The 26939-nt window shown below is 48.4% G+C and overlaps 1 protein-coding gene across 1 annotated transcript in view; it reads right to left on the bottom strand.

The window, feature by feature from the left end:
• Window positions 1–26939, bottom strand: part of RCAN1 (regulator of calcineurin 1) — a 112947-nt gene that overhangs the window by 68539 nt on the left and 17469 nt on the right. The window lies entirely within an intron of this gene.

The raw sequence follows: 26939 nt of genomic DNA on the forward strand, positions 1-26939 counted from the left end.
TTCATTCCAATCCCTAAGAAAGGCAATCCCAAAGAATGCTCAAAAAAATAATTTAAAAAAACAACAACAAAAAAACTTGTTTTTTTGAATAAATAAAGCCCATGAAAGTGGGTGCATTTGGCTTATCTGAACTCCATCCCTATGTCCAAGCTGAAAACTGTGGGCGAGCAGAGATGGCTGGTCTTATGATGGGGATCCAAGGATAATGTTCAAACATGCACTTGATGTCAATAGAAAGATGGTAGCAGACACCCCCAGATTTGGGGACTGAAAGTTCCCAGCGTCCTCCTGGTCTCCGTTCCTCCTGGGACGAACCTTGGCGTGGTGATGGTGAGGGGGGCGGGGAGAGGGACACGAGCGCAGCGGGACTCGGATAAAGTCAGGATTACTGAACTCATCTCTTGATTAACAGCGCTGATGAGAACATTCTGCCGCAATCAAGTGCTCTCATCAATGTCCTGTTACCATGCTTGCCACCGAACTTCAGTCTCCCCTCTGCTCACAGCCCTGGATGTTACAAAACCTGGCCAACCAGTCCCAGCACAAATACATCCTGTATACCTCAGATGGGTCTTCAAGCTTTCTAGGTCAAACTTCTATTCACTGGATGTTGCCTCAGCTGAGGTTTCATCCCTTTCCGTACTCTTGAGTGCTCAGTCTAAGTAGATACCCTCCACTTCCACTTTAAATGATTATCAAGCCCAAGACACTTGGATCAGCTTCTCCCCTCTGTACTGTAACATTTTCTGTCTTGACTTGGCTCCTTGGCTATCAAAGCAATAAGAAACATCCTTCCTTCTTCCCAAACAGAAAGCCTTCATTCATTCCCTCAATTTTGTCCCCTCCTGTCTCCTCTGAGGCCCGAGTACATCTTATAACTACCGCTGCTTGTAATTTTCTTTGTTCCTGTTATGACAGACATTGTATATTGTATAATTCTCCAACTAATAGAAAATTGCCAAAATTACCCATGTCATAAAAACATATAAAGATATCATCCATAAACAGAATGAAAATTTCCATCTGCAACAACATGGATGGACTTGGTGTCTGCCAAGACACACATACACACACACAGAGATAAACATTATGAGATGCAGCTATGGCATTTCCAGTGGTCATGTACAGATATGAGAGTTGGACCATAGAGAAGGCTGAACACCAAAGAATTGATGCTTTCAGAATGTGGTGCTGGAGAAGACTCTTGAGAGTCCCTTGGACTACAAGGAGATCAAACCAGTCAATCCTAAAGGAAATCAGTCTTGAATATTCATTGGAAGGACTGATGCTGAAGCTGAAGCTCCAATACTTTGGCCACCTGATGCAGAGAGTCAACTCACTGGAAAATACCCTGATGATGGGAAAGATTGAGGGCAGGAGGAGAAGGGGACAACAGAGGATGAGATGGCTGGATGGCATCACTGACTCGATGGACAGGAGTTCGAGCAATCTCCAGGAGATAATGAAGGACAGGGAAGGCTGGCATGCTGCAGTCCATGGGGTCGCAAAGAGTCAGACAAAACTGAGTGACTGAACAACAGCAAAGCATAACTCCACGAACCCAGGACATGCCCCCAAATTCACCAACTGAGACCCAGAAGAGTAGATGAGACAGCAGCCACTATGTGACCCTCCAATGAGCCATCTCACTCATCCTCGGGACACTTCTCTGAGGTCTGTTCTGCTTGTGAAGAAACAAGCTCAAAGGACTTGAATTGGCCCTACCCAGGCTTGCATAGCATAAGAGCTGGGGTTTTCTCCACCACGCTGTGGCTACGGTTAAGTCTTGGTTACTTTGGGTGAGTGAGTGAGCCAAGGCCCTCCGGGCACCTCCACAATCCTGCATCCCAGACGGGACGACAAGAGGAGAAAAAACAAACTGTGTGGGAGAACTTGAGGAAGATTTTGATTCATGTCCATGAACTCAGCAGTGTAGACATTCGTAGGGAAAGTGAAAGTCGCTCAGTCGTGTCCGACCCTCTGACTCCATGGACTGTATAGTCCATGGAATTCTCCAGGCCAGAATACTGGAGTGGGTAGCCTTTCCCTTCTCCAGGGGATCTTCCTGACCCAGGGATCGAACCCAGGTGTCCTGCATTGAAGGCAGATTCTTTACCAGCTGAGCCACAAGGGAAGCCCAGACATCCCTAGGAATCACCCAAAGATAAAAAACACAATTCCAAGTACATGGCCCCAGGTTCTTCCTTCTGTGGCTGTGTTCCTCCTTCTGCACCATTTTTGCCCGAGAAGGAGGATGCCCAAGACCACAAGCTCCACAGGCTCATATGTGCGCCCCCAGCCTCGGCCGCGCCCTCTCCCTGACCCGTTTTCTCCAGCAGCAGGCCTCTCCAAGGGCAGGGCTCTGGCCACCTTCCAGACGCGCCCGTGACAAGCAGAAAAAGAGCCCCTGGGCCACCGTCCAGCTCCAAATCAGTGAGTGGCGGCGGGTGGGCGGCTGTTAGGGGTTCAGCCATCTCACTTTAACTCTGTCTCCCATTGCCTTTTGTGCTCTTAAACTCAGCTTTCCTTTTAAAGGAAGAATGATACTTTTATTACAAACAAAACCCCAACCAGCGGCAAGTATCATCTTTAGAAGAAAGACTTTAGGGCAGCTTGAGAATAATGCAGAAACACTAAAGAAATCTGCACATTTTAGTAAACGCACGTGAATGTTTTAAAATTTAAACTGGGCAGATTTCCATGAAGTCTAATTGCTGCTCGGCAGGAAATCTGCTGCAGTCGGATGAGTTTTATCACATTCAAGAGCATCGTGGGAGAAGACAATGCAGAGATACTTAATGAACCATGGTTTCCCTTTGGGGTCACTTCTAAGACTCAGTTTTTAAGTGACTTGTTAACACTCATTCATTTGTCAAACACTTATTAATAATACACAACATGGCAGGAAACTGCTAGGCGCTGGCAATGCTAGGCAGTTTCTTTGTTTATGAAGATCAGAGGTTACTTGGGAGGAATAAGCAGAGCACAGAGGATTTTTAGGGCGTGAAACTACTCTGTATGATGCCATCTTGGTGGATACATGTCATTATCCATTTGTCCAAATTCATAGAATGACTGCAGCCATGAAATTAAAAGACGTTTGCTCTTTGGAAGGAAAGCTATGGCAAACCTAGACAGCATATTAAAAAGCACAGACATCACTTTGCTGGCAAAAGTCCGCATAGTAAAGCTATGGTTTTTCCAGTAGTTTTGTACAGATCTGAGAGTCGGACCATAAAGAACACCGAACGCTGAAGATGCTTTTGAACTGTGGTGCTGGAAAAGACTCTTGAGAGTCCGTTGGGCTGCAAGGAGATCAAACCAGGCAATCATAGAGGAAATCAACACTGAATATTCACTGGAAGGACTGATGCTGAAGCTGAATCTCCAATACTTTGGCCACCTGATGTGAAGAGCCAACTCATTGGAAAAGACTCTGATGCTGGGAAATATTGAACACAGGAGGAGAAGGGGGATACAGAGAATGAGATGGTTAGAGAGCATCACTGACCCAATGGACATGAATTTGAGCAAACTCCAGGAGATGGTGAAGGAGAGAGGATCCTGGTGTGCTGCAGTCCCATGGGGTCGCAAAGAGCCGAAAATGTCTGAGCAACCGAACAACAACAGAGTGTACAACAAGAGTGAACCCTTCAGTCAGACAGACAAAGACAAATACCACATGATACCACTTTTATGTGTAACCTTAAAAAATGATACAGATGATCTTATTTACAAAAGAGAAACAACTCAGATTTAGAAGACAAACTTACGGTTACCAAACCAGAAAGGTGGCGGGGGGTGGGGGGAGGAGGGATAAATTAGGAGGTTGGGACTGACATTACTTACTATACAGAAATTAGATAATCAACAAGAATCTGCTGTTTAGCACAGGAAATGCTACCCAATGATCTGTAATATTGTTTATGGGAAAAGGATCTGAAAAATGAGAGATAGATAGATATGTATGCATAACTCAGTCACTTTGCTCAACATGAAACTAACTCAGCATGGAAAATCAGCTACACTGCAGGACAGGAAAGCCTGGCGGCTACAGTCCACGGGCTCGCAAACAGCTGGACACGACTGAGCAATTGCCCGGCAACAAGATGTGCTGTGCTGTGCTCAGTCACTCAGTCGTGTCCAGCTCTTTGCGACCCTGTGGACGGAAGCCACCAGGCTCCTCAGTCCATGGGGATTCTCCAGGCAAGAGGACCGGAGTGGGCTGCCGTTTTCCTTCTCCAGGGGATCTTCCCAACCCCAGGGACCAAACCCAGGTCTCCTGCATCACAGGCAGGTTCTTTACCGTTCGAGCTTCCAGGGAAGCCCAATAAGTGTAGAAGAATTGGTAAAGCAGATGAAAAACAGAGATGATGGAACGGGTCTTAGGACGAGCCCTCGGGAGCAGACCAGAGGTGGACCAGGAAGGCCAGGTAGGAGGTTGTATGTGCATGCTAAGTCGCTCTGTCACACCCAACTCTGTGTGAGCCCACGGACTGTCGTCTGCCAAGCTCCCGTCCATGGGATTCGCCAAGCAAGAGTGCCGGAATGGGTAGCCACGCCCTTCTCCAGGAAGTCTTCCTGACCCAGGGACCAAACCCACACCTCTTATGTCTCCTGCATTGACAGGTGGGTTCTTTACCACTAGCTCCAGCTGGTAGCACCAACCTGGGTGGGAGGCTGACGCAGTAACTAAGGCAAGAGGTGTTCTGAGAACCAAGACAGTTTGCAGGTAGGATGGGAAAGTGGAAACAAATGGAAAGCATGTTGAGATGTGAAATCTACAAACCTTTTGGCTGAATACTGAGGATGAGAGAGAAGGTGGTAGCATTTTTCCTGTTTCTGGCTCAAACAACTGCGTGGTTGGGAGGGAACCAAGGAGAGGTGGCAAGTTCAGGAGTAGACTGTGGCCAAGGTTCGGACCCACATAGCTTGAAATGTCTGTGAGCGTCGGAGCGGAAGGTGCCCTAGGAAGGTGGCAAGCTGGGTCTGTGGCCCTCCAGAGGGGTCCAGACGTGCCAATGAGCAGACCACCAGAAGTGGCGAGTAGGGTAAGGAAGCTGAGCCAGCTAAGGTCAGAGTCCTAAGGACAACCAACATGGAGCTGAGGATTCAAAAAGGCAGAAGGGTAAGATATGTGCTGTGGAGATTTAAATATCAGGAAATGGAACAGAAAAGCCTGGATTTCTGACTTCTCTTGGATGACAAGGCGACTTGCATTTCGACATGGCCCACTTGCATTCCTGCATGACAGCAGGAGACTGGAGCTAAGTTGCCTTCTATAGACAAGGCATGTGCTCCTTGGTCCATAAAAATACTTGCTCATGGTTGGCTTCACCTATTTATATGCAAGCCTGTCACCTGTAGACATTTAAGTTTGCAATTTCCAATAGACAACCATAAACACCTATCTCTGGTTTTTATTTCATTCTCTTATTATTGGAATGGGCAATTTTCTTTTTCTTTTTATAATTGGGGAGTTGAAATTGTGTTTTTTTTTTTTTGTGTGTATTGTTGTCTGCATCATTAGAGAGATGCAACTATCAAATGCTAGAGGAGAAGGAAATCTTAGCAGTTGCTTCATCAGCCGTTCACACCACATACGGAGAATTTAAGATCCAGAGAGGGGCAGGGGCAGAGGCTAACCAAGAGTTGACAGTAAGTTCACACAACAGTAAGGATAGAGTTCAGGCCACATGGTTCCTACAACTTGGACTCTTTTGTTACTAACATATACTAACATGTTTGCTCTCAATTAAACAGAAAAATTGTATTTATATCTGGATGGGAATAAAGAGACACACACACACACACACACACACACAAAAAACAACCCAGAAAGATGCATGCAGTAGAAATGGAAAATTTTACATTGCCCTTGACCCTGTATCTCTCTGTCTACTTACCTCATGATCCTCCTTCCTCAATATATATATAATTTAGGTAGGCCCAATAAGGACATCATGCTGGTATCCATGTTAAATGAGTACCATCTGGAAAATAAATTTCCCCCTATAGGGAAAGGAGTACATCAAGGCTGTATATTGTCACCCTGTTTATTTAACTTATATGCAGAGTACATCATGAGAAACGCTGGGCTGGATGAAGCACAAGCTGGAATCAAGGTTGCTGGGAGAAATATCAGTAACCTCAGATACACAGATGACACCACACTTATGGCAGAAAGAGAAGAAGAATTAAAGAGCCTCTTAATGAAAGTGAAAGAGGAGAGTGAAAAAGTTGGCTTAAAGTTCAACATTAAGAAAACTAAGATCATGGAATCTGGTCCCATCACTTCATGGCAAATAGATGAAGAAACAGTGGAAAAAGTGACAGACTATATTTTCTTGGACTCCAAAATCACTGCAGATGGTGACTGCAGCCATGAATTAAATATGCTTGCTCCTTGGAAGAAAAGTTATGACCAACCTAGACAGCATATTAAAAAGCAGAGACATTACTTTACCAACTAAGGTCCGTCTAGCCAAAGCTATGGTGTTTCCAGTGGTCATGTATGGATGTGAGAGTTGAACCATAAAGACAGCTAAGCACTGAAGAATTGATGCTTTTGAACTGTGGTGTTGGAGAAGACTCTTGAGAGTCCCTTAGACTGAAAGGAGATCCAACCAGTCCATCCTAAAGGAAATCAGTCCTGAATATTCATTGGAAGGACTAATGCTGAAGTTGAAACTCCAATCCTTTGGCCACCTGATTCGAAGAGCCAATTCCTTGGAAAAGACCCTGATGCTGGGAAAGACTGAAGGCAGGAGGAGAGGGGAAAACAGGATGAGATGGTTGATGGCATAACTGACTCAGTGGATATGAGCTTGAGTAAACTCCGGGAGTTGGTGATGGACAGGGAGGCCTGGAGTGCTGCACTCCATGGGGTCGCAAAGAATCGGACACGACTGAGTGACTGAACTGCACTGAACTGAACTGATTTGATCTGGAAATAAGTTAGAATATTAGATTGAGAAACTCCAGGAAGGAGGAGGGATGGAAGAAAGACATCAGAATTCTCTTGCAGGAGGAAATTAAGAAATGTATTACATCATAAGTTAGGAGGTTTCCTGCTCTGAATAACAATTAGCCAGACTCCCTGGAAATCTGAGACAGACCAAACTATGTATTCTTATCACCTCTCCACTGAGCCAAACTAGCAATTAGATAGCCAGTGCCCCACCTGGAGTTGCCTAAACAATCATTTATAAATGGGCTGTTTCAAGTATGATGCAATGCACAACATGATTAATATAATCCATACTGTCTTGTGTTATATATGAAGAGTAAACCCTAGGAGTTCTTATCACAAGGGGAAAAAATTTTTTTTTCTTTTTTTTTTCTTTTGTGTCTGTATGAGATGATGGATAGTCACTAAACATTCTGGTGATCGCACCATGATGTATTAAATCAAATCTTGATGCTGTACAGCTGAAACTTAAGACAGTGCTATGTGCCGATTACATCTCAGCAAAATAGACAGGGAGCTCAAACTGGGGCTCTGGAACAACCTCGAGGGGTGGGATGGCAAGGGAGGTTGGGGGGAGGTTCAAGACGGAGGGGACACAGGTATATACCTGTGGCTGATTGATGTTGATGTTTGGCAGACATCAACACAATATTGTAAAGCAATTATCCTTCAGTTTAAAATGAATACATTTAAATATTGTTTTAAATGTGGGAAAGACAACCTAAATAATGTATATTGATGATTTTTAATAATCATCTTAATTATTTATGGAAATGGGGTTTGGTGGTATTAGAAGACCATGAGAAAATAAAGATGTAGATCTATTAAAAAATTTGGAAGAAAAAAGTTTTTAATAAAATAAAATGGGCTATATAATGGAAGCCACTGACCAGTGACACGCATGGGCTAGGACAAGTGAATGGACGGTGTAACAGTAGGGTTCCCAGGAAGGCTGCGGTCACAGGGCAGCAGGTAAAATGGACAGACCAGCTCTGTTTCCAGGCTAAGCCCTGGCACCTGCTCTGGTCTTTGTGGGTCCCATCTCAGCTGTAGGGAGGTGGGCTTGCCCGGAGACAGAGAAGGCTTTCTGGACAGCCCCACAGGCAAGGCTTCCAGAGGCCTGGGGAGGAAGCTCCTGAACGCACTGGGTCCTCTGAGAGGCCCGTCCTGGCCAGAGCGATGCTGCAGGAGCCTGGCACACGTCACCAGGAGAGGTCTGGGAGGCTCTGCAGACAGTGCCCTGGCCACCTGCCCCGGCAAGCCATGCTGTCGGGCCACGCTTATGCTCATGCCCTGGGGATGACACAACGGGGTTTCCAGTCCCAACTCGGACACTGGCCGAGTGGTGCGACCCCAGGCAAGGTTGCTCAGCTTTTTGGGCCCTGGATTCCTTACCTGAAGGACAGCAAAAACAGTGAGCAGAAAAATAAACAGGCAAATGCAAAAAAGAAAGATTTGTACTTAGTGATTCTCAAAGGTGGGTTCTTTAGCGACTTTCTGGCTGGCAGCTTAGGAACCACTTGGGAAGTTTGTTAGAAATGCAGTGGTGGGACATCCCTGGGGGTCCAGGTGGGCTTGGGGTGGATCCCTGGTGGAGGAACTAAGATCCTGTATGCCTCAAGGTGCAGTGAAAAAGTTAAAAAAAAAAAAAAAAGAAAACCACAATAAATACAGTGCTAAAGACAGAGGACAGGTCACTGACATTTGCAAGCCAGTAGATTAGATGATTACTAAGTCCCTCCCAGCTCTTAAAACATATGACTCAATGCATGTATTTAACAAATGCTCGTGACCCCCAAACCTAACAGTGGTCTTGCATTACTCAGATGTCACTTAATGCTTGCCGATGAATAACTCTTTGCTTTACAGAAAACGGAATGAAATGAAATTTAATCAGGGGTCCTAAAATAGACCCATCTCTCATTTCCCTTGAAGAAATTTTCTAAAACTGAAATAGAATGTCCGCAACGAATGTCCCTGGGCTCGTAGCAGGGAGGTGAGGGTTTGGCAAGTCCAGGGCCGTGAACTCTAATTCCACTCGGGCCTACTGGTTTGCAGTGATGACCCCGAGCAAGCAGGAGAATGCCTCTCTTCCCTTTTTTTTTCCTTTTAAACTGCCTTTCTACTCTGTAAGATAGAAATAACAGCCACCGATCTGTCTCCCAGGGCTCTTGGGAAGAATCCATATGGAATTTGCTATCAAGCTGACTCTTTACAACTAACACCACGGGATAGGGGGTGAAATGTCACATTGCATCATCGTTAGACCCAAAGCATCGATGGCTCAAAAACGAAAGCTCCTGACCGAGAATTCCCAAGGAGCAAGGAGAAGGCCCCAATCATTTCCCAGGTAAGGCGGAGTCCAGCTTTAGAACAACCAAAGATAGCTTATCTCTCTTCAAGGGTGCTGGACACAGTGGGGGCCGGGCGGCCCGACCCGGGTCAGCAGTTGCAACTTCCTCTGGCTGAACGTGCTGGCATTCGCCCTGACAGCAGGCCGGGTCAGCGGGGATGGAAAGAATGAGAGTGTGTCCTTCCATCTTCTTGAGGCTCTGGCTGATATGGAAACCGGCTGGCGCAGGCGGCAGTGGAAAGTATGAATCCATTCTTGCCTGGGGTTGAATGACTGAGGAATAATCAGATCGGGGCTCATGTTCAAATATCACTGCAGCTCACTTGACGGGCTCCCATCCAGACACGTCCTCTGGGGCTGCAGGAATTATGGGCTGCGGCTCGAGGCAGCTGGAAGGACAGTGCTTGCAAAGGAAGGCAGCAGGGGAGGGGGCGAGCTCCCAACAACTGAGGTCGGGGAGGTGATGGGGTGGGGGGTGGGGATGAGGGTGACCGCCTGTGCTCCTCATGGTCCCGAGCACCCAGCTAGACTCTGGAGTCTTCTCTTAGGCCGCTCACTGTTGTGAGAGCCTCACTCTGATCCTAAGAGATGTAACAGAATTTGCCCCACTCCCTGAACATTTATTGGAGAAGGGAAAGGCTACTCACTCCAGTATTCTGACCTGGAGAATTCCATGGACTGTATAGTCCACCGGGTCTCAAAGAGTCAGACACAACTGAGCGACTTTCACTTTCACTGAATATTTATTGACAGGACTGGTGCTGAAGCTGAAGCTCTAACACTTTGGCCACCTGATGGGAAGAGCTGACTCATTGGAAAAGACCCTGATGCTGGGAAAGACTGAAGGCGGGAGGAGAAGGGTATGACAGAGGATGAAATGGTTGGATGGCATCACCCACTCAATGGATATGAGTTTGAGCAAACTCTGGGAGATGGTAAAGGACAGGGAAACCTGGCGTGCTGCAAGTCCATGGAGTTGCAAAGGGTTGGACATGACTGAGCCACTGAATAACAACAACAGGTGAGAGAATCCAACCACACAGAGACTAAATGTCTTGATTGAGGATGTACAGAGCAGAGACCCCCAATCCCTGGCCCTTTGGGTCTGAAGCCTGAGACCTGGGAGCTTCTCACCACCCCTAGCGTCACCTTTACATGGGTCTAAAACATCACTGTGAGCCGTGGAAGAGCAGAGAAAGGCCAGTGACACAGGGGACATTTGTGAACAGGACAGGGAAGGAGGACAGAGGGAGGGTCAGGCCAAAGCTTCAGATGCAGTTTTTAAGCCAGTACTAGGAGAAGAACCGGAGAAGGCAGGGGCACCCCACTCCAGTACTCTTGCCTGGAAAAATCCCGTGGATGGAGGACGCTGGTGGGCTGCAGTCCATGGGGTCGCTACAAGTCGGACACGACTGAGTGACTTCACTTTCACGCATTGGAGGAGGAAATGGCACCCCACTCCAGTGTTCTTGCCTGGAGAATCCCAGGGACGGGGGAGCCTGGTGGGCTGCTGTCTATGGGGTCACACAGAGTCGGACACGACTGAAGCGACTTAGCAGCAGCAGCAGCAGAAGGACAGAGGAAAAGAATACAAACGCTGAGCAGTGAGTCTGGAGTTCTCAACCCTTCTAGAGACATCTTGTCCTGGAGCTGTCCCAGAGTTGTCTTGGTCTCTGTGGGAAACAGCAACCAAACATGCACCCGGGCGGGAGAGGGCAAGGAACCAGGGTTTGTGCCTCCTGCGTCGTTTTGTCTGGCTGCCCTGGTGGCTCAGAGGGTAAAGAATCTGCCTGCAGTGCAGGAGAACCCGAGTTCGATCCCTGGGCCTGGAAGATCCCCTGGAGGAGGAAATGGCAATCCACTCCAGTATTCTTGCCTGGAGAATTCCATGGACAGAGAAGCCTGGAGGGCTACAGACCATGGGGTCGCAAAGAGTCAGACACGACAGAGCGACTAACACTTTCACTTTCATCATTTCGTCAGAGCATCTTAGAACTGAAAGGTGCCAGTTCTAACATCCCAGTCAAATCAGGTCGCTGTTTCTAAGATCCCGACTGCCTCTGCTCAGAGAGCTCAGGACTGGGGTGGAGCAAGGGAGGCAGGGAATAAAGGCTTCTTAAAAACAACGAAATAAAAATGAATACCTCAGACAGTCAAAAGATGCATTGGTATCACCCCTTAAAAGATCTTGCCAATCTGAGAAAGGATTATTCATAACCCCTCTTCCCTCTTACTTGAAAAGTTTCTTCAAACGGAAGAAGAAAAATAAGAGGAAGAAGCAGGAGGAGGAGAAAAGAGGAAATTCCCTCCCCTGCCAGTCCCTGCTTCTCCCCTGATTCTCACCAGTTGCTAAATTCTGAGCCTAGAAGCCAAGAGCCCCAAAGAAAAAGAGCGGTCATTCCCAGAAGGCAATCCTGTTACACATGACAAAAATCACTGAAAATGAAGTCTGTTAACACATCCATCACGTCCAGAGTTGCCTCTCCTCTTTCATGCATGTGATGAGAGCACTTAAGGTCTATTTTCTTAACACATTTCAAAAACACAGGAATATCACCCACAGTCACCATCCTGTACGTTAGGTCCCCAGAACTCACTCATCTCATAACTGAAAGGGTGTGCATTTGACCAACACCTCCCCATTTCCTCCATACCCTCCAACCACCATCCCACTCTCTGTTTCAGCTGGAGAGGGAAGATTACAATAACAGTGTGTGTGGGTGCTGAGTTGCTCAGTCGTGTCTGAGTCTTTGCGACCCCATGGACAGTAGCCTGCCAAGCTCCTCTGTCCATGGAATTTTCCAGGCAAGAATACTGGAGCGGGTTGCCATTTCCTTCTCCAGAGGATCTTCCTGACCCAGGGATCGATCCCGCATCTCCTGTGTCTCCTGCATTGCCGGCTGATTCTTTACCACTAGCCATCAGGGAAACACACACACACTAACAGCGTTATTGGCTCAACTGTGACTTACCTCCCAGATTCATATGTTGAAGCCCTAACTCCTAGTACCTCTGAAGGTAACTATATTTAGAAATAGGGTCTTTAAAGAGGTGATTACGGTAAAATGAGACCTTTGGGGTGGGCCCTAACCCAATCTGACTGGTGTCCTGATCAGAAGAGGAGATTAGGACATAGACCACGTGCAAGGCCAAGGCCATGTGAAGGCACAGCCATCTACAAGCCAAGGACAGCGGCCTCGGGAGAAACCAAACCTGCCGGCACCTTGAGCTTGGACTTCCAGCCTCCAGAGCTGAGAGAGAGTAAGCGTCTATTGTTTAAGCTGCCCAGTCTGTGGCACTTGGATACGGCAGCCCCGTCAAATACCCAGAGCCTCTATGTTGTTTGAATCTCTGTAGGTTGATAACCACACTTTATAGAGAATCAGTGACCGGGTCAGCCACTGTGAAGACCTGAAGACTGACCATTAAAAAACCAAACTACAGGGACTTCCCAGGTGTTCTAGGAGTTAAGACTCTGCGCATCCACTGTGAGGGCCACAGGTTCAATCCCTGGTTGGGGAACTAAGATCTTGCATGCTGCTTGGTGCAAACAAACAAACAAAACAAATACACATACACACACAAAGATAAATAGATTAAGAGGTTTAACCGAGAGCTACCTGTTTATTCCCAATTACCCCAGGACAACTTTCCTTTGAACTTCCTGCTGAGGGCGGGCAGTGGCCCCGGCTCCTGTATGGATTCCCAAGGACAGGGCTGCTCAGAGACAGCTTGCAAGAATCCTCTGGAATGCCCAGCCTGCTGCCCACCAGCAGGCAACAGTTTATCGAGTTTCACCTTTGCCAAGTGAAAAAGCTGGCTTAAAACTCAACATTCAAAAAACGAAGATCATGGCATCCAGTCCCATCACTTCATGGCAAACAGATGAGGAAACTATGGAAACAGTTACAGACTATATTTTCTTGGGCTCCAAAATCACTGCAGATGGTGACTGCAGCCATGAAAAAAGATGCCTGCTCCTGGGAAGAAAACCTATAACAAACCTAGACAATATATTAGAAAGCAGGCACATCACTTTGCCGACAAAGGTCCATATCGTCAAAGTTACTGGTTTTACCAGTAGTCACATATGGATGTAAGAGATGGACCTGTAAAGAAGGCTGAGCACGGAAGAATTGATGCTTTTCAATTGTGGTATTAGAGAAGACGCTTGAGAGTCCCTTGGACTGCAAGGAGATCCAACCAGTGAATCCTAAAGGAAATCATCCTGAATATGAATTGGAAGGACTGATGCTGAAGCTGAAGCTCCAATACTTGGGCCACCTGATTGTAAAGAGCCGACTCATTGGAAAAGACCCTGATGCTGGGAAAGATTGAGGGCAGGAGGATAAGGGGACAACAGAGGATGAGATGGTTGGATGGCATCACCAACTTAATGGACATGAGTTTGAGTAAACTCCGGGAGTTGGTGAAGGACAGAGAAGGCTGGCGTGCTGCAGTCCATGGGGTCAAAAAGAGTCAGAAGTGACTTAGCAACTGAGCAACATCATCTTTGCCCAAATTCTAAACATAGAAAAGTCACACCTTATTTCAAGAAATCTCAATTTATATCCCTGCCCAGCCCTCATAGGACATTAAGAACCTAAAGAGAAATCAGAAGCTCAGTTAGCCTGAAATATCCCAAATGTCTCTCTTGTTCAGGATGAATGCACCAAAAAAACCTCACAGCAAAATAATGATGAAAAAGCAAGCCTTTCAATATCGAAAGTATTTCTCTTTCCTGATGCTTCTACCAAATTCAAGAAAACAGACATTGTTTTTTTAAAAAAAAATTGTACTCAGTAAAAATAAAACTTCATAATTATAGTGTGTTCTTCTAAAAAACTCCTCAAATACATCCTTCTTGCAAAAGGTTTTCTTTTACTGACCTCTTCTTCTTTCATCGCTGACTGCAGTGGAAAATTACATTCCCCTATGAAATATAATCCCGTTGATATGAACACCCATTAAGATGTTCATCAAATTGCTAGGTGAGCTGGTGTAATTAGGGACAGGCAGGGGAAAATTACAAAGGATGCAGAAGACATCAGCCCAAAGGAGGTAAATATTGAAAAGATCATAAGTTGTTTTTAGCTTTGGATCATGTGCTTAGAAATTTTTAAAAATGCTCACAGGCCAAGCTTCCTCAAACCACTGCGGAAGCAAGTACCTGCCTGCCTGGGGATACAGTCTTTTTTGAAAAGAGACGTCTACGCTTTCTAAGCCTGACTTTCATCAGAGGCTTCATAAGAGCATCCAAATGCCAATGACAAAAATTGAACACACACCAAGCACGGGCCCCCAGAGCCTCGTGTCTATATGTGGCATTAGGTCTTACGTGAGGGTCACGCTTCGACAAGCCTTTAGTGGACACCTTTAGTGAACATGCCCTTAGTGGTGTGAGCTGGGAGGGCAACGGTTTCGGCTCTTACACAGCTGTCTGAAGACAACTGTGAGGACAGATGGGAGGCAGGCGACCGCGTGCTGCTCTACCCAGAGAGCCAAGGCAGCTCTCTGTGGAGCTGACATCTGGGCATGGCCACTGTAACTGCGGAGGTGCAGAGTAGCTTGCTTCTATTCACAGGCAGCATAAGCTACACACAGGAGCAAGGAGACCTCATTTTAAACTGCGCGCTGAAGCGACTGCACTTTTTTTTTTTTTGTCGGGGGAGGGCTTCTCTAGTGACTTAGAGGGTATAGAATCTGCCTGCAATGCAGGAGACCTGGGTTCAATCCCTGCGTCACGAAGATCCCCTGGAGGAGGGCATGGCAACCCACTCCAGTATTCTTGCCTGGAGAATCCCATGGACAGAGGAGCCTGGCGGGCTGCAGTCCACAGGGTCACAAAGAGTTGGACACGACTGAAGCGACTTAGCACAGCACAGCACTTTTGCAGAAATTGCAGGTGTGTGGCAACCCTGCCTCCAGCAAGCTACTGGTGCCATTTTCCCAACAGCGTCTGCCCACTTTGTGTCTCTGTGTCACATTTTGGTAATTCTTGAAATAGTGCCAACTTTTCATTATTATTATGTTTGTTATGGTATCTGTGATGGGTGACCTGTATTGTTACAACTATGATTCACCAAAGGCTCAGATGATGGTTAGCATTTTTTAGCAAAAAGGTGTTTTTCAATTAGGGTATGACTTTTTTTAGATAAATGGTATTGCACAGTTATTGCTATTATCACCACTACAGAGTGATGTGAACATTAATTTTACGTGCTCTGGGAAACCAACACTTATGTGACTTGCTTTATTGCGATAATTCGCTTTGCATCTAAGGGTCTGGAAAGAGACCCACGCTGTCTGAGGTCCTCCTATAGATACTGATCTCTCCTCTGAGTTCTGCTTCCCTGGAGAGCCCCAATTAATACAGAAGTCCAGCAAACACTTTTCAATACTCTGTTGTTCAGTCACTCAGTTGTGTCTGACTATCTGCGACCCAATGGACTGCAGCACGCCAGGCTTCCCTGTCCATCACCATCTCCCAGAGCTTGCTTAAACTCATGTAAATTGACTCGGTGATCCACCCAACCATCTCATCCTCTGTCATCCCCTTCTCCTCCCACCTTCAATCCTTCCCAGCATCAGGGCCTTTTCTAATGAGTTGGTTCTTTGCATCAGGTGGCCAAAGTATTGGAGCTTCAGCTTCAGCATCAGTCCTTCCAATGAATATTCAGGATTTCAACACTTAATCATTTTCCTTTGCTCACTACTTTCTGTTCACACCGGCTTTCTGTGTGAAGGTCCCCCATTCTTTCTGCTGAGGCCTCTGCACCAGGCAGCCCCCTGCCTGGAACTATTTGCTCCCTCAGACCTCAGTTTAGACGTCACCTCCTCATAGAACTTTCTGGGCCCCCATTAAATCCTTCCTGTCCCTGCTCCTCAAAGCTCCTCATTTGCTTTACTTGTAGCAGAAATCACAATTGATAACCAAGACATTTAAAAATGATCTGAGGACTTCCCTTGTGGTCCAATGGTTAAAAATCTGCCTTGTGATACAGAGGACGTGGGTACAACCCCTGGTCAGGCAACTAAGATCCTACATGCGGGGGAGCAACTAAGCCCAGATACCACAACTACTGCTCTGCGCCTGCGTGTTCTGAAGCCCTCCAGCCACAGCTAGAGAATCCGTGCGCTGCAATGAATGATCCAGCATGATGCAACTAAGAACCGATGCAGCCAAATAAATGAGTTTTAGAATATTTAATAAATAAAAAAGATGAGCTGTCTCTGCCATGCAAAGGTCCATCCCCTGATGGCCAAAGCATGGCTCGGTTGTCCCCTGGGTCTGAGGACATGGCCAGAACAGTTGAGAAAATATTGGCTGGGCAAATGAATAAATGAATGTCTGATGAGCAGGCCACACAAGACAGCAACCTCAGGACTCTGATCTAAAAGAGGCTGAGAACTCAAACTCAGGAAAAAAACATTCTCAATTCCCTTTCTAAACTGTACCCTTCAACTGAGTCTTATCTCCAAATTATCCCGACACACGCTTTATCTGGTTAACAAACCTCCCCCTTCCCAGCACAAGACCAGCACCTAGTACCCGACAGCATTCTGCCATGCCAGGACCACAGGATTTTAGCCAACGCTTCCTCCGATGGCAGAGCCAGGGCCGAAGGCTGGTCTGTCCCTCTGGGCAAGTCCTCGAGGATGGTTACAAAAGGACTGAAGGCCTCGTCTCCTACACTTGAGAAGCTAGGAATCTCATGGATAAGAAAAACTGAGTCCTCGTGAAGACATAAAGCCTGTCCAGCCAATTACAGCTGTGTGAAGTGATCATTGGATTTGGATGGTCTAGAAATTTCTGGGCACAATAATATTCTCTGTTATGATCTGGGTGGGAGGTGATGATAAAGATTTGCTTATTTAGTAAAAAAGTCATCAATCTGCACCCTTATAATGTGTGTCCAGGTGACACCTGTGCGGTGCTCAGCAGAAGAAACACGGACACACAGAAGTTCTCTCCTTATGAAGAAGTGAAAGTGAAGTCGCTCAGTCCTGTCCGACTCTTTGCCTCCCCGTCGACTGTAGCCCACCAGGCTCCTCTGTCCATGGGATTTCCAGGCAAGAATACTGGAGTGGGTTGCCATTCCCTCCTCCAAGGGATCTTCCCAACCTAGGGATCGAACCCAGGTGTCCTGCACGACAGGAAGACCCTCCACCATCTGAGCTACCAGGCAAACTCCTTATGACGCGCGGGGTATCAATAGCGAGTCAAGCCCAGGGCTTACCTCCTGGACGCTGCCCAGCTGACACCAGGCATAGGAAATCTGTCTGGAGGATTCCTTTCCTCATTCGATAGGTACTGATGTAGGCACCTACCGTGTACCTCCCACAGCTCTAGGAGTGGGGGACACAGACACAGACACAGCGGTGAACAACCTAAAACAAACCTCCACCCATGCACAGTTCACAGGCAGGTAGGAAGAAGTGGATGATAAATAATAAGTAAGACATGCGGCATGTGAGAAGCAGGACAAAGGAAAACAAAGTGAGGGGAACAGAAGATGTGCGGGGGCGGGGGGTGTGCAGTTGAAACAGGATGGACAGGGACCTGCTCCCTGAGATGATGACAGGTAAGCCAAGACCCAGAGGACGTGAGAAGCCAGCTACGCTTTCTGAAAGAAAACTCCTCCAAGAGGACGGAAGAGTGAGAGCAAAGGCCTGGTGACCCATGGAGGTAGCAGAGACGGCCTGGTCAACGCAGGGATGCCCCTTGACGCTGGAGACAAGGGAAATCCTGGAGGATGTGAAGAAAGGGATGGAAATCAAACCTAAGCTTCAAACACAACTATTTGGAGACTAAACAGAGTTTTAAGTCATTTAAATGCTGCTGAATTCCAATTCAATTAATTGATCTACTTAAAGGGTTCAAGATCCCACAACTTGGATCTTAACGATGGTCAGTTCAGTTCAATTCAGTTCAGTTGCTCAGTCATGTCGGACTCTTCACGACCCCATGGACCACAGCACACCAGGCCTCCCTGTCCATCACCAACTCCTGGAGTTACTGAAACTCACGTCTGTTGACTCGGTGATGCCATCCAACCATCTCGTCCTCTGTCGTTCCCTTCTCCTGCCCTCAATCTTTCCCAGCATCAGGGTCTTTAATGAAAACCCAAATGGCCCTCAGTGGACACAAGTGGGTAGAAAAAGCCACCATCTCATGTAACCCACCCGTTCCCCTTCACCCCCACTACGACACAGGTGGTTGACACAGCAAGCTGCAGCAAGACCAGGAATCTAACTGTAAAAATGCCACCAAGAGTCGGGAACACTCTCTCTGACCCCCTTGCTCCCTCTGCCAGGCTATCAAAGCTCATCATCTTGACCTAATCTTCCTTTGTCAACAGATGAAAGAAAAACGCTGGGGAGTCAGGAAACCTGAGAAAAACAACCCAGTTCACCCGAATGTCTCAACTTTGATCCAGAAGAGAAGTGCTGCTTATGGGGGCCAGGGAGCGGGGCGGGCACGGAGGGAGAAGGGGGGAAACGCCAGGCTGGCATTGCACCTAGGTGTCAGGAGGAGCCCGGACCCCATCCCTGCTGGCCCCACCTGCAGGCAGCTCTCTCGTGCAGCTCAGGCTTCCCTCCCCAAACAGCCCCGCCTTCATTAGTGCAGGGTGATGGCTTAAAGCTCAACATTCAGAAAACTAAGATCATGGCAAATGGTCCCATCACTTCATGGCAAATAGATGGGGGATCAGTGGAAACTGTGTCAGGCTTTATTTTTTTAGGCTCCAAAATCACTGCAGATGGTGACTGCACTCATGAAATTAAAAGACGCTTGCTCCTTGGCAGGAATTAATATGCTAGACGGCATATTAAAAAGCAGAGACATTATTTTGTCAACAAAGGTTTGGCTAGTCAAGGCTATGGTTTTTCCAGTAGTCATGTATGGATGCAAGAGTTGGACTATAAAGAAAGCTAAGCACTGAAGAATTGATGCTTTCGAACTGTGGTGTTGGAGAAGATTCTTGAGAGTCTCTTGGACTGCAAGGAGATCTAACCAGTCATCCCAAAGGAAATCAGTCCTGAATATTCATTGGAAGGATGGATGCTGAAGCTGAAACTCCAGTAGTTTGGCCACCTGATGGGAAGAACTGACTCACTGGAAAAGACCCTGATGCAGGGAAATATTGAAGTTGGGAGGAGGAGGACACAACCGAGGATGAGATGGTTGGATGACTTCGACTCAACGGACATGAGTTTGAGTAAGCTCCGTGAGTTGGTGATGGACATGGAGGCCTGATGTGCTGCAGTCCATGGGGTTGCAAAGAGTTAGACACAACTGAGCAACTGAACTGAACTGAACTGAACTGATGATGCCCAAGCACATGGCCACACCAGCTGGCACTGTCCCCCGACTGAGGGGCTAAAAAAAGATTTGATAAAACCCAAGGATCAGTCTTTAGGCTGCTCTTCTTCTGAATACAACACTACATCAGGAGGTGCTGAACATTTGGGGTGGGGTGGAGGAGGGGTAAGTCCCATTTTCCCAGCTCCAGGATTAGTTGGAAGGTCAACACAATGCTGGGGGGAGAGGGGGTGGCACAGATGGTAAAGAATCTGCTTGCAGTGCAGGAGACCCGGGTCGGGAAGGTCCCCTGGAGAAGGAAATGGCAGCCCCCTCCAGGGCTCTCGCCTGGAGAATCCCAGGGATGGAGGAGTCTGGTGGGCTGCAGTCCATGGGGTGGCAAAGAGTCAGACACGACTGAGCGGCTTCACTTTCAACACAGTGGGGCAGTTTTTCCCACACCCATTCACCAGATCCTCAACCTGCTTTTTCTATCTAAACTGTCTCTCTGGGGCCATCCGGAGCCTTAAAAAGCGAACAGAACCCAATCATCTCTTCCTTGTGTTTCCTGATCCCAAGAAGGAACGTCTTCTGGGCTGAGGCTGTCTCGCCCCTGACGAGTTTTTCCTATGTGACTTCTACACACTTAGTGGTCACTAGGCGACGTCAATCTTCAATCACAGGAAAACCTCACCAGCCTGACTTGACTGGGCTCCAGGAGGACCTGGGAAGGGGCTGTGGTGCTGCTCCTTTCAAGGGCATCTGGGAGCATGAAGAGAGGCTTCCCTGGTGGCCCTCGTGGTTAAAGAACCTGCCTGCCAACGCAGGAGACGCGGGTTCGATCCCTGGACCGGGAAGATCCCCTGGCGGAGGAAACGACAACCCCCTCCAGTATTCTTGCCTGGAGAATTCGGGGGACAGAGGAACCTGGTGGGGTACAGTCTGTGGGACTGGACAGAGTCAGACAGGCCAAGGGACTGAGCACACTCTCACAGGAGCATGAAGACAGGATCGAGCTCTGGGTTCTAAGCAGAGGGGCCTTCGCCACACAGGGGCCCACAGGCACAGTCACATGCCAGGGCTGGATGCTGGCCTTCTCTCCGAAATGAGCTAAATTTTCCCTCACTGAGATTTCAATAAAACGTAACTTGAGTTTATAAGGACCAGGTCTTCATATGAGGACCTCGATCCTACTCCAGTTGCAGGGAAGGTCACTAAGACGGTTTCATATGAGGAACCTGATCATAGAGGGAGGTGTGATAGTGAAGCATCAACAATTTTAGATTAAAAAAAAAATGCTCAGATACTGGTGGTTTCGTGTGTTTCGACACAAAGCTAATGCACCCTCCCACCTGTCAACTGCGTGCTTGCAGAGTGCCTATGGCTATTGGACAAGGCACAACCTGTGTTTACCACATGCAAAGCTCACCCTCGCTGGACAGATCCCCGGATGCATCGCCACAGATTATAAAACACTTGTTACGAATAACACTCGGCTGGCGACATGGGCTGAGGTGCGACCTCGCATCACTAGCTTCCTTTTAAAAAGGGAAGATATGAAGGGATGCTAAGCGAGCTGGCGTTACTGCTGTCTTGGAAGGATGGGAAGGGCCTCATGCGCGAGCCCACTTGGCTTCTCTCATAAACAAGGGGTGGGGGGAGAGGCGGCCTGAGCTGGAACAACTGTGTGGGTTTTGTAAACATGGACACAGAGCCTCCCAGAGACTGGGGGAACTGGGCCTCAGTGAGATATACCCAGAGAACAGGTGTGCATGGTTTTCAGAATAGGAGATAGGGTTCAGTGAATACAGAAATGGGGAAATGTCTGGGAAACCAAGAAGAAAACTGCTGTGGGTGTTCTCTTCTCTTGTGGAAGTTCTGGGCCAGTTTCTGTTTTCTTGGGTCTTCCCATCTAATGCATGGGAGTTGCCCAGTTATTCCCTTGATGGACGCCTGTGGAAGGTTCCTGCATGCTAGGCCCCAGACAGGAGGAACCAGGCGCAGCCTCGACCTCCATGCAAGAAAAACACTGCCACTCTACACTTGGTTTTTTGTTTATATTGTTGCCTTTTTTTTTTTTTTTTGGCTGCACCACATGGCATACAGAACCTTAGCTCCCCGACCAGCAATGGAATCCGCACTGCCTGCAGGAAAAGCATGGAGTCTTAACCACTGGACCACCAGGGAAGTTCCTACCCTTGGTTTATGATTGTGAGGCTGGAGGGCTGGGGGATGGACACAGTCTACCTCCTCATCCCCTTACTCAGCACCAACGACATGTGATTATTTTCAGAGTCACTGCAGGCCAGAAGAGGGGCAGAGATGTTATGTATCGACTGATGGACTCAGGGGAATTTCAGTCCTGACTCTTGAGTCAGACAGTGGACCTGCCTAAAACAAACAGTCCAGCAGCTGAACAGGCAAGTGATAAGAACTGACCAGAGGAAATAAGCTAGGGGAAACATGACCAATCAACATGCATGTGGGAAGACAGAACAATTTCATAGTCAGAGATGCGGCTAAAGAAAGAAAGAAAGAAGATGAGAATGTTTCGTGGGAAAGAGGAGCAGAGAGGTGCTCCCTTTAGGAGAGCCTGGAGCCCCTTGAAGTCACTCAACTGGATGGGTGATGTGAGGGGGGAGGAGGGCAGGGTCCAGGGGCTGGCAAAGCCTCTAGGCACCAGGGAGGAGCAGGGTTTGCAGTCAGGGCCTTGGGTGTGGCATCCGAACCCCAGGCGGCTACTGGCCTGTACACTGACCCTCCAGGCCTCAGCATCTTCACACAGCAAGTGAGTACCTCCCAGGGATGCTGGCTTCAGGCAAAGTGAGGGACCAGAGCGGAGAGGCGGTTGGGGTGAGGGGGGAGTGGTTAAGAACCCAGACTCTGGGTTCAAGTCCAGCCCCCACCCCAATTTAGCTGTGCAGCGATGAGCAGGCTTCTTGGCCTCAGTGCCTGCATCTATTAAATGAGAACAAGAACAGCATCTCCCGCCCGGGTCTGTGTGAGGATGCAATCCATCCACGTTGCTAAGCATGTACAACAGTGCCTGGCGTGGAATACACACCACACAAGCATTTGCGCCAGCACCTCCAGGTGCGCCCCTTGCTCTGGGCATTGGCACATAGTAGGTGCTGTGTAGACAGTGAGTCAGGTCAGCGGGGCTCCATTTCCCTTCTCTGTATGGTGCTGAAGGCAGGGGAAAAGGTCAACCCAGGGGGAGGAAAAGTTGCCCAGTTTTTAAGAGAGTTCTCCAAGATTTTTCCCTGATCATGGGGGCGAGGGGGAAATGGAGCAACAGAAGGACTAGAATCCTAGATATGCTGTGTTCTGATCAAGCTGAGTTTGACCTTTTAGCAAATTACTGACTCTGAGACGAGGGTACACAAGCCATGTATTCATCGCAAATTCCAGCACGTGGGGCCAGGCTCTGCGGGTGGGTGCTGTCATCGGAGCCACTGTGGAAGGCTGGGCCAAGAAAGAGAAACACGGTGGGGGGTGTGACCAGGCTTCCAGGAGGCAGGCCCTCCTCCCGCCTGAGGAGCTGACACCCCAACAGCTCACACGGGGGTCATGGGGGCAGGACCAGCCGCCCCAAGGGGCCGGGATCCGCAGTCAGACACACCAGCCACCCCTCCACCAAGCCGGGCTGCACATGTGATGCAGCCAGGAAAGGAGACTCTCTGGGGCCAGGGGGTTCAGCCGTCCGCATACATCCAGGAAGTGCTCCCCAAATCTGCATCTAGAGCTTCCCTGGAGGGGCAGAGGGGGACTGGGCCTGGGGGGGTCACCTGCTCTCAGGATAGGGAGAGCCATCACGTCTCCCATGTAAAGAAGAGTGACCCTCTGAGGAGGGTGTCCTGGCAAGGCAGGCCATCTGAGTTCGCTCCATCGAGGGACTCACACGCTCCTCACTGGGAGCCCTGGGAGGGGCCCTGAGGGTGACCACCCCCATTTTTCAGGCAGGCAAGTTGAGGCACAGAGAGGGTGGAGCGTGGCCCAGCCTCATGGAAGGAGGGGCAGAGCGGGGCTGGACCCCAGGCAGTCCTGCACTCTTAACAACTAAGCTGACCATGACCAGAGAAAGGGGGGAGTTCCTTCCAGTGACCCCATGACTACACAGTCCATGGAACTCTCCAGGCCAGGATACTGGAGTGGGTGGCCTTTCCCTTCTCTGGGGGATCTTCCCAACCCAGGGATCAAACCCAGGTCTCCCGCATTTGCAGGTGGATTCTTTACCAGCTGAGCCACAAGGGAAGCCTTTCTAAGATGATAATATATATATATGTGAAGTGAAAGTCGCTCTGTTGTGTCCGACTCTCTGCGACCCCATGGACTATACACAGTCCATGGAATTCTCCAGGTCAGAATACTGGAGTGGGTAGCCTTTCCCTTCTCCAGGGTATCTTCCCAACCCAGGGATCGAACCCAGGTCTCCCGCATTGCAGGTGATTCTTTACTGCTGAGCCACCAGAGGGAGGCCTGGTAAAGGGGCAGGGAAGAATAAACTGGAAGATCTGGGGTCAACACAGACACACTACTACAGATAAAGCAGGTGCCTCACAAGGACCTGCTGCAGGGCACGGGGAACGCTGCTCAACACTCTGTAACGGCCTGTGTGAGAAAAGAACCTAAACAAGAAGGGTGGGTATATGCAGATGTATGGGCTTCCCTGGGGCTCAGCGGTAAAGAATCCGCCTGTAATGTAGGAGACATGGGTTCGATCTCTGGGTCGGGAAGATCCACTGGAGGAGGAAATGGCAACCCATCCCAAGATTCTTGCCTGGGAAACCCCACGGAGAGAGGAGCCTGGTGGGCTACAGTCTACGGGGTCGCAAGAGTCAGAGACGACCGAGTGACTGAACTGCCACCTTCTTGTATGCATGTAATACACAGCTGACTCGCTTTGCTGTACCCCTGAAACTAGCGCATCACTGTGAATCAACTGTACGTCAACAATTTTTTTTTTTAAAAAGTTCCTTCCTGGGTGGGTCCCTCCTGCCTCCACTGAATGAGCGGCTAGAGGGGCCAGCTAAGGAGGACCCCAGCAGTGACCCTGAGCGACTGACCAGGAACCCCCGGGGAAGAGAAGGGGCTGGCAGAGGCGGCAAGAATTCCAAGGGCCTCAAGAACAAGGCTGTGGGGCCCTTCAAGACTCAGAGGTCCTCCCTCTACCCTGGTGTCCCCGGTTGAGGGCCTTCTCGAAGGCTCTGCTTTCTTTATCCCCCTCCCTGACTTGCAGGACCTGAATTCTCTTAAGGTTTAGGTTAGCCAAGGGGTGGGGAGCAATGCCCTGCTGTCGTGCTGGAAGCACCGATGTTTACAATCTTTTAAGGAAGGGACCAGAAGACAATGTGAACTGAAAGGGCACAGAACAAGTGCTCCTGAGGATGCCGGAGCATCTTAGACATCCTCAGGTGTCTAAGGATGTTCTGATCCCACCGGCAGAGAGGCCAGACACAGCACCTGGACTCACCGCCGTGGGGCGCGGCCAGGCCCACTGCACCTGCCCTTCTCACGACAGAGCCTTGGCCCTGCAGGGCAAGACCACACAGCTGAAAATTCTACATCTGCACCAGCCCCGAAGCCAGACTTCTCCAGACTTAGTGGAGAAGTCAGTGGGTTAAGACGTGTTATCAAAGGTGTGTAAGTCGGTACACACCTGGACTTCAGCTGTCATTTGAAGAAGGGACGTGGGAAGGGAGGAGCTGAGAGGAGGGTCAAGCACAGTGAGAAAAGCCAGAGACGAGAACAGGGAGCCTGGCTTCTCCTGTTTAAACACGAACTTGCCGTGCGATGCTCTGAGGCCATCCGCCACCCCTCTGGGCACAGCGGGGCCGCCGGGTCCTTTCCACGCTCACGTCCCAGCCTTTCATGTCATTCATGATGGAAGAACCAGTGCTGCCCACTGCTGGAGCCAATAGCCACATGCGGCTATTTCAACTAAGCTAAGGGACTTCCCCGGTGGTCCTGTCATTAGGAGTCGGTGCTTCCACAGCAAGGCGCACAGGTTCAATCCCTGGTCGAGGAACTAGGAACCCATGTGCCATGAAGTATAGTCTTAACATTAAAAAAAATAAAAATAAAACAACACATTAAACGTATGCAAAATTAAGAGCTCAGTTCCTCAGCAGCACTAGCTGCATTTTAAGTGCTCAATAGTTGATCATGATTTAAATTAATTTTAATTAAATTAATTTCAATGAAATAAAATTTAGCTTCACAGTCACACCCATGTCTCAAATGCTCAGTGGCTATCACAAGGGACAGAGCAGACACAGAAGATGTCCACCAACACAGGGCGCTCCATCAGCAGCGTCCAGACTGTGCAGACAGAGACATAGGGTTCAGAAAGTGTTCTTGAAAGATGTGGTGCGTGTGGATACAATGGAATACTACTCAGCCATTAAAAGGAAGGAAATTTTTGCCATCTGCAACAACACAGATGAACTTGCAGGGCAAGTCACTTAATACTAAGTGAATTAAGTCAGACAGAAGTACTGTATATCACTTACATGTGGAATCTGAAAGTTAAAGTAGTGAATACAACAGAACAGAAACCCATCCCAGATACAGAGAACAAACTAGTGGTCCCCAGAAGGGAGAGGGGCACAGGCGGGAGCAATCAAGGTTAGGGGATTAAGAGGTACAAACTACTACGTATGAAAGCAACAGGCCACAAGGATATATCATACAACATGAGGGATAGAGCCAATGTTTCATAGTGAGTACAGCTGGAGTATAGTGGTCAAAAACTGAATCAATACATTGTACACTTACATAATATTGTACATCAACAATACTACAATAAAAATGCTTTTAATGTTCTTGAAGTCACTTCTTTTTCTTTGTTATTTATAGTCCAGAGACCTTTTATTTTTTTAACACCTGTTATGCCCTAAATTCATAGCGAATGGGTTCCAGCAGCTCAAGCTCTCCTTTCTGCAGGTTTCTGCAAAGTTTGTTTCTCTGGGTGGAGCCAGCTGGAGCTTCAGTTGAACCCAAGTACCTTCCCCTTTGGCTTCCTTCTTTTTCTAATCATTTCCCTTCCCATGTTTCAGGAAGCTGCCTAGTGGACATTAATTGTCTTGGCAGGAACCATACCCTTAACTTGCTTGTTTGCCAGAATCCGAACAGTACGTCAGGCCACACTGTGGACTCTTCCAGTCTTGCCATCGCAACATTTGGGGGTATTCTACTGTCAACAGCGCCCACAAGCATCAAGTCTCCTGATGTCCACAATAATACCTTTTCTGTAGATGCGCGCATATGTGGCCCAAGGAACAGATCCGTGTTTTCTAAGAGACCTAGAG

The sequence above is a fragment of the Odocoileus virginianus genome, chromosome 25 (assembly GCF_023699985.2).
Source record: "Odocoileus virginianus isolate 20LAN1187 ecotype Illinois chromosome 25, Ovbor_1.2, whole genome shotgun sequence".
In the NCBI taxonomy this organism is placed as follows: Eukaryota; Metazoa; Chordata; class Mammalia; order Artiodactyla; family Cervidae; genus Odocoileus; species Odocoileus virginianus.